Genomic DNA, 8,136 nt, shown 5'->3' with positions numbered 1-8,136 from the left:
TAATGTAAGAACATTGTTCAGGATTAGCAAAATGACCCTTCCAAAATCCGCACATCGGTAGCATCTCAGGCCGCGGTCACACGTTCTGCTAGTAGTCCGTTCATAACGTGACGCTAGCGCACAGGGGACGGACCTCGGCCCAATCGCATATGCGTTTCCAGAGAAACGCATGCGATCAGGTTATCGGGTTGCTAGCGGAACGTGCGGGTGCGGGGCCTTTCTAATTATAATTAACCCTTTTATTGCAGGAACAGGTTGATGACACATCTGGGCCCTGCAGTCATGAGCTGCTGGCTGAGGACTTCTGTTTCATCTGTTGCTGTGAATTTTAGGTTTATCATTACGCTGCGTATTCTGACATATAATATGATGTATACTAGAGACATGGGGTGTAGGGTAATGTGTTACATCTGAAATAAGGTAATCTCAATTTAAAGAAAAAAGAGCAGATGTAATATTCTGAATATAAATTTTATTTAGACATAACAATACAAGAGTAAAAACAATTAAAAAACCACAAATGGGTCAAAACTCAGGTCCCCCAGGTGTACATTTAGGCATCACCAAATTCATAATTGTACAAAAGTTTGTCTATAAATATATGTGCTTTAAGCAAACTTGAGCATATCTTGTGTAAAAGATTTTTTACATTCAATCAAAACGCATATCACATGTCAATTAAAGTGCATAGTGTATTCATATAGAAACTCAAGTGCAAAGTTTAGCAATAAAGTGCAAATTATAAACGTTTTAAGAGATATTACCAGGACCCAGATTACTGGTAATATCTCTTAAAACGTTTATAATTTGCACTTTATTGCTAAACTTTGCACTTGAGTTTCTATATGAATACACTATGCACTTTAATTGACATGTGATATGCGTTTTGATTGAATGTAAAAAATCTTTTACACAAGATATGCTCAAGTTTGCTTAAAGCACATATATTTATAGACAAACTTTTGTACAATTATGAATTTGGTGATGCCTAAATGTACACCTGGGGGACCTGAGTTTTGACCCATTTGTGGTTTTTTAATTGTTTTTACTCTTGTATTGTTATGTCTAAATAAAATTTATATTCAGAATATTACATCTGCTCTTTTTTCTTTAAATTGACATATAATATGAATAATTCATCTCCATCCCAAACATTGCAGAAATTCGGATTTAGGTGGCATGCAGATGTAAATAATGGCAGCCTGTAAGATTTATGCCTAGGGTTAGACAGTCATGCCTGTGTGTATCTCATGGCTTACATTAACCCTGCGCTGTCATGTGCCGCGTTTACTATGTAATTATTTATCTTGGCAAATTTCTGACCAATCTGTGGGCAGCTCAGCTACAAAACAGCTTGTAACCAGGCGGAGGTTGGCACCAGTTATATCCTGTGTGGCCACAAATCACATCAAGTAGAGAGGGAAATTATTATTAAAATAAAACCGTATATGTGACAACGTATGTTTCCATTTCTGATATATTTTGAGATATACTTTTGTGGCGTATATGATATTAATAAAATTAACCCAGTTCACACAATGATGTTAAAACAGCAATTTTTGGAACAGGTTTACTCCAGCAGTAATTTACTTCTATTCATAATAAATCTCAGATAAATCCCACTTCATCCTGATCAATCGTAGGTCTCTTTCACAATTGCGTTCCACTTCAGTTTGCGCATCCGTTGCCTTTTGTCTCTATTGTGTCTCTGTTTTGAAGGCATGGTCACTCGTTGCGTTTTCAAAATGCATTGTAAATACGATGTTAACACATGTGTTAATATTTACATTTTTTAACCCATTGTTTACACAGCATTTTGCAAACGCAAATGTTAACAGTAATTAGGCAAGTGACCTCTCCTCAGCTGTTGTAATGCGTTTCAAAATGCAATGGAAACGCAACGTGTGGCCGTGCCCTGAGGGCGCTCTCACACATTACTTTGCATCACGTTTTTTGATGCGATTTTGACGCATTCCAAAGGTTTCAACCTTGATCACATGCTAAGGTTACATTGCAGTGGAAAAGGAATGTAGCCTCAGCATGTGATAAAGGTTGAAGCCTTTGGAAGGCGTCAAAAACGCATCAATAAAATGTGACGCATCATGTGAATGTGCCCTCAGGGCACATGCACACGATGCGTTGCGTCACGTTTTTCAATGCGTTTTTGACACATTCTAAAGGCTTCAACCTTGATCACATGTTGAAGTAACATTGAGTTTCCATTGCATCTGCTTAAACGCAATGTTACTTCAACATGTGATCACGGGTGAAGCCTTTGAAATGTGTCAAAAACGCATCAAAAACGTGACACAACGCATCGTGAGAATTTGCCCTGAAGGTTTAACATTGCTTTGACAACACACCTGGTATTTCAGCCTCATCAGTGAAAATCATCATTGATGTCTTTGCGGACCCATAGGCCGGCGCCACACAGGGCGCTTTGTCTGCGCTTGCAAACGCAAACGCAGACACCGGCGGCTCGTTCACGATCGCAGACGTTTCCATAGAAACGCCGATGTGATCGGGCCTAGGCCCGCCCCGGTGGGCGCAACTTTGTCTGCGTTTGCAAGCGCAGACAAAGCGCCCTGTGTGGCGCCGGCCATAGACTTTTATTGCTTTCCGTGATCCGCATCCGTGAAAGAAATAGGTTTAATGTTTCATTATTTTTTTTCCACAGACAAACAATCAGTGAAAATACAAGCCAAAGTGAAAACACCCATTGAGGACATTGAATTTGAGAGTTATCAGTGGAAATAACGGAACCACATACGTGAAAAGCAACGCCAATGTGAAAGAGCAATTGCACTGTATAATGGGTTTTTAGTTGCGTTCACTTGTGGTGTTTACATTGTGTTGTGTTGTGTTCCTGGGAAATGCATATGTGATCGGCCCGAGCCCCGCCCTCTCTGCGCTCATAACGCTCATGACGCAACACTAGCGGAACTTGTGAACGCGCCCTCAAGGGTGATAACACACATGGCGTTTTGAACCCGTTTTTGGTCCGTTTATACAGTCCGTCCAAAAACGCATGCATTTTTTGAAAACGCATCCTTTTTTGACCAGTTTTAATTAAGATAATAGGTAAAACCTGTCAATAACTGATGCGTTTTCAAAAAACGCATGCCTTTTTGGGCGGACTGCTTAAAAACACGATGTGTGGCATCATCCTGAGGGTGCGTTCATTACGCGATACTAGCGCACAGGGGGGGGGCTTGGGCCAATCGCATATGCGTTTCCTGGGAAACGCATGCGATTGATAACCCGATCGCAAGCGTTTCTCTGGAAACGCATATGCGATCGCCCCCCGTCCCCTGTGTATGCGTCCTAAGGCATCTGAAAGGAGGAACAGGGAAGTCGGACCAAGACTAGAAGCAGGTATTTCCTTCTATCCCCATTGAGAACACATGCATACTTGGCTGAGGGGTACACGTGTGTGTGTATGGGGGTTGCTGGGAGAGATGGCCGTCGGCAGAACAAGTGTATACGGCTTTAGTGATGTATTTTCGAAGTTAAACCAAATAAGCAAAACTATAGATAAATGAAGGATAATTGTCATCCAATAAGGCCGGTTCCACACTCAGTCCCGGTGTGCAGCGTTCGGGCCGTGCGATCCGAGCAGCATGCGTTGCGAGTGTGATGCGAGTTCATCGCATCACACTCGCAAGTGTGGAATCGGCCTAACACATGGATAGATCCAGGCTTTCTGACTGTGGTGATCCGCTTATGTTTGTTATCCATTGCCTACTTCCTTCTAATATCAACTTTTAAAATTATGCTAACAAGCCTTAAAGGGGATGGCCATTGACCTCATTTTTTTTGTAATGTGTAAGTGTGTGTGGGGGCAGGGCAGGATATTAGGTAATTTACTAATATACATCTAGTAATAGTTCTGCTCTGCTTTCTTGATATATAAAGTGAAGCCTCCCGTCTTTTACCTCATCAGCCAGAGATTCCTGTCCATAAAATGGCAGCAGATGGAGGGTCATGTGATGTCTAAGTGTCGATTGTTCATGGACAGTTAGAGATCGCATGACCCTCCATCTGCGGCCATTTTTTTTTACCCGTTTTAATTAAGATAGTTAGTAAAACCTGTCGAAAACTGATGCGTTTTTTAACGGACTGCTTAAAAACGAACCAAAAACGGGTTCAAAACACCATGTGTGGCATCACCCTTAGCAATGTAGGTGAAGTACGGCCAACTAAATCTTATAGCAGTGGTGGCGATCACGGGTGCCAGAGGTGGCACTCAGAGCCCTCTTTGTGGGCACCCTTGCCATCACCCCAGGGTAGAGTTTGCCAGACAGGACTCAAGGCCTCTTGTAGTCCCAGGCAGCCCAGGACCCCAGAAGCAAGCTACAATGATAATCCAAACTATGTAGTTGCATATTGCAGCAAACCCCACCCCCAGTGGCTCATTGTAATGTATACTGTGCAGAAATGCCATATACTGCAATACAGTAGTATATGGTAGGAATGATCAGGCCATCTAGGGTTAATGTAAAAAATTTTAAAAACCTAAAAGTGCTAATCACCCCCCTTTCCTTAGAACTGACATAAAATGCAATAAACAGTAAAAATCACAGACACACTAGTCGCCGTGTCCTAAAATGCACGATCAAAATATAAAAAAAGTTATTGCCAGCGGTGATCCCCATAACGGAAAGTAGCGCCCAAATGTCCGAAAAGCAACTTTTACACCATTTTACTTCACATAAAAAATGGAATTAAAAAAACCAAAATGTCGCACAGACCTCAACATGAAAGCAATGAAAACGTCGGCTCATTTGGCAAAAAAAAGACACCTCACACAGCTCCGTACACCAGAATATGAAAAAGTTATTACCGTCAGAAGATGGCGAAACATTTTTTTTTCTGTTTTGTACACATTCGTTTCATTTTTGTGTTAAAACGCAATAAAACCTGTATGAATTTGGTATCACCGAGATCGTAAAAAACCAAAGAACAGAGTTGTTATTTGGAGTGCATGGTGAAAGTTTTAAAAACTGAGCCCACAAGAACGTAACGCGAACGTGTTTTTTTTTCCAATTTTCCCACATTTGGAATTTTTTTTCCAGCTTATCAGTACATGGCACGGAATAATTAATAATGTGACGGAGAAGTAAAATTTGTTACGCACAAAATAAGCCCTCACAAAGCTCTGTACATGGAAAAATGATAAAAAAAGAGCGAAAATGAGCGAAAAACCCCTCCCGCCTTAAGGGGTTAATCAGATATTTATTCCTTTCAATGGACGCCATCTACTGACCATAACTGGTAATGCAGCTGAACATGTTATCTGCCCGGTGGATCTGTTTGTTAACCAATTCAAACTATTGTTACTTATGTCAATCCTGTTGTGCCCCGAGGTGGATGCATGGAGTCCACCCTGAAGGGAAGTTTTACTTGCACTCCCTTTGATTGGAAGTTCCAGAACTGTCCGAGACTCTAGAGAGAAGAGCATGCGGCCTGCAGACTGCTGCTGCTATCTTATCTGAGGAGAAACTCCCACCTTCAGGCCTACAGCTCCGAAGTTCCTGAGTCTGGGCTGTGATCTTCTCTACCAGGCAGCAGCCAACCAGCTACCTTGGTCCTTGCAGACAGGACCCTTACCCCAGCCTGTTACGTTTGCTGCGTTGAAGTCTTGTAATAAAAAGACTATGGGGGTCATTTACTAAGGGCCCGATTCGCGTTTTCCCGACGTGTTACCCGAATATTTCCGATTTGCGCCGCTTGTACATGAATTGCCCCGGGTTTTTGGCGCACGCGATCGGATTGTGGCGCATCGGGGCCGGCATGCGCGCGACAGAAATCGGGGGGGCGTGGCCGAACGAAAACCCGACGTATTCGGAAAAACCGCCGCATTTAAAAACCGCAAATGTGTCGCTTGGGGAGCGCTCACCTTCACCTTCTATGGGATGGTGCATTCCGGGGCGTTAAGATTATTTTCGGCGCTGCAGCGCCACCTGGTGGACGGCGGAGGAACTACCATCTTAAATCCCAGCCGGACCCGAATCCTGTGCAGAGAACGCGCCGCTGGATCGCGAATGGGCCGGGTAAGTAAATGTGCCCCTATGAGTTTGATGTTCTACGTCTTGTCTCCACGTGTGATTCCTGGCTGCTGCTAACATCATGGGCCTCGTCTGCCATCTACCTGGGCATCCCTACATCACACAGGAGTGCCCCAGGGGGAACCTTCCAACTTATTGCAGCCTCCCCCTCTTGTTGCAATTTCGACTTGGACAAAGCTTGTTCCACCTCAACCAAACGACCGTGACTAGTCTTGCACTATGCTGCACCAAAGCCAGCCACTCAGGTACCAGAGGAATCCAGCTACCCCAACCCAAAAGGTCAGGCCTAACCTTAGTAATAAACATGGCTTATTTAACTGCTCCATTACTATGGCGGTAAAAAAGTATTAATACAAAACCCTTAATCGTCATCTTTTTAACTAAAAATTGGCTCTACCATGGTGCCAGTTTATGATGGCCAATAATCCAAAGGCAAAATATGTCCTTGGGGGAGTAAATCTGGGAGAGTCCCTTGTTGAGAAGGACCTGGGGGTACTAGTAGATCATAAATTGAATAACAGCATGCAATGTCAATCAGCTGCCTCTAAAGCCAGTAGGAACTTGTCATGTATCAAAAGTGGTCTGGACTCTCGGCATAGGGATGTAATATTACCACTGTACAATTCATTGGTTCGGCCACACCTGGAATATGCTGTCCAGTTCTGGGCACCGATCCATAAAAAGGAAGCCCTGGAGCTGGAGAGGGTTCAACGTAGAGCCACAAAAATGATAAGGGATATGGAGGGTCTTAGTTATGAGGAAAGATTAAAACAACTAGATTTATTTAGTCTGAAAAAGAGACGACTACGAGGGGACATGATTAATTTATTTAAATATATGAATGGTCCATACAAAAAATATGGTGGCAAGTTGTTCCAGATTAAATCAAATCAAAAGACGAGGGGGCACTGTCTCCGTTTGGAGAAAACAAGGTTTAATTACCGGAGGCGACAGGGATTTTTTACTATGAGAACTGTCAATCTGAGGAATAGCCTGCCTCAGGCGCTGGTCACAGCAGGGACAGCAGAGAGCTTCAAGGAGGGTCTAGATGTCTTTTTACACCTAAATAACATTGATTGTTATGCTATATAGGATTGTTTCCCCTAAATCCCTTCCTCATCCAATCCCTACCCTTCCTTGGTTGAACTTGATGGACAAGTGTCTTTTTTCAACCGTATAAACTATGAAACTATGATGTAGGGATCTGTACCTGAGAAGAACGTGACACCCCCTCCACTCATCACTTTAGCAGAGGACCCCCCTCTCTCTAGATACATTATATAAATCATTCCAGCACATTCCAATATGTGTGCACAGTACAGTACAGCGACGCACGTGTGGTCATCGCACTGATATCAGGCACTATAGCTCTTTATGGGGACGTATATCCAATACATGTCCCTACAACATCAGTGCAAACCTGAGGGTGGTGGCACACGTGGTGTTTTGAACCCGTTTTTAGTCATGCGTTTTCAGTTAAAAACTGCATGCGTTTTTGAAAAAACATGGGTTTTTTTTAAAAGAAAACAGTTTTTGTCCGTTTTTGAATAGATAATTGGGATAAACTGAGGCGTTTTCAAAAACGTATGCGTTTTTTAACGGACTGAAAACGCATGACTAAAAACGGGTCCAAAACGGCACGTGCCACCACCCTAATGGTGATGTCACACATTGCATTTTTAGGCCGTTTTTTAAAAACACATGCATTTTTTCAAAACGCATGTTTTTTTGTCCGGTTTTTCGAATTTGTGCAATCAAAAACGGACAAATACGGCCTAAAAACGCCATGTATGACATCACCCTCAGGTGTCCCAGTGTCTTGCATATAGACAATACGAGACACCGGGTGCTGATTGCCGATCGTATGCGTTTGCATGCAAATGTATATGCGATCGTCTGTGGCCCGACCCAGTGTGGTTTGATTCTATTACAAAACGGGAATGTGTGACACCACTCTAAGGCTATATTCACACTATGTATGCCTGCCGTACCGTAGTATGGCGGGCATGCATCGGCGAAGGGGAGAGGAGCCGCATTCCAGAGAAAGATAAGACTTGTCCCATCTTTC

The sequence above is a fragment of the Engystomops pustulosus genome, chromosome 9 (genome assembly GCF_040894005.1).
Source record: "Engystomops pustulosus chromosome 9, aEngPut4.maternal, whole genome shotgun sequence".
Classification (NCBI taxonomy): domain Eukaryota; kingdom Metazoa; phylum Chordata; class Amphibia; order Anura; family Leptodactylidae; genus Engystomops; species Engystomops pustulosus.
Note: the sequence above shows the minus strand (reverse complement) of the source record.